This window comes from Pteropus vampyrus, unplaced genomic scaffold (genome assembly GCF_000151845.1).
Source record: "Pteropus vampyrus isolate Shadow unplaced genomic scaffold, Pvam_2.0 Scaffold574, whole genome shotgun sequence".
Taxonomy (NCBI): Eukaryota; Metazoa; Chordata; class Mammalia; order Chiroptera; family Pteropodidae; genus Pteropus; species Pteropus vampyrus.
Genome location: NW_011889355.1, coordinates 266,118 through 266,882, shown reverse-complemented (window position 1 = coordinate 266,882; position 765 = coordinate 266,118). Strand labels below are relative to the sequence as shown.

Below are 765 nucleotides of genomic sequence, written 5' to 3'. Positions count from 1 at the left end.
AAATTAAATGTTTTCTATTGGGCACACCGGACTATACAAGTCCAAAGTGAGGTGTACGTTAAAGCATATTTGTTTCAAGTCCGTCACTGGACATAGAGAACGGGTGTTACTTTTCTGTAGCTGCCCAGTAAGTTAGAGACTTGAAGCTAAGCTTCCATCTCTTGACTGACATTGTGCGTATCGCTAAAAACGCTAGATTATATTTAATTTTTGATGTGTAACTAGGTTTATGGGAACTCTTCCTGATCCTATGATATCATAATGAATCAGAGTCAAAACTCATGTAAGAACTGGGGATGAAGAAAACCAATTACACTGGCTTTTGATTTTTGTATAATTTTTTCTTTTTTTCTTTTTTATCGTCTATGGCACCTGGTCTTCCTAGGTGGTCTCCCATCCAAGTACTAACCAGGCCTGATCCTGCTTAGCTTCCGAGATCAGATGGGATCAAGCTTGTTCAGGGTGGCATGGCCATAGACCATACACATGCTGTTTTAAAATACTCTAAAATATCATGTTTAAAGTGCACTTTAACTTTGAAAAATCGTATCATAAATCAAGATGAAGTGAAGGATTTAAAACTTAAGAGTCTTGCCTAGCTTTTTTATAACTCGTGATATTTAAAACAGGCGTTTGTTTTTCTTTATTGCTTAAGAAGTTATTTTATTAATTTTTGAGCATTATAACTACCTGAAAACTACATGCTAATTAAAACTTTGTAGAAATAGTCATAAAATCTCCTTTCTCTAAAAGTAAAATGTTAGC

General features: G+C 34.6%; 1 pseudogene; it reads right to left on the bottom strand.

Annotated features, from left to right (window-relative positions):
• Positions 1–360: 360 nt before the first annotated feature.
• On the bottom strand, positions 361–479 carry LOC111733556 (annotated as a pseudogene).
• Between the last annotated feature and the right edge of the window lie 286 nt (positions 480–765).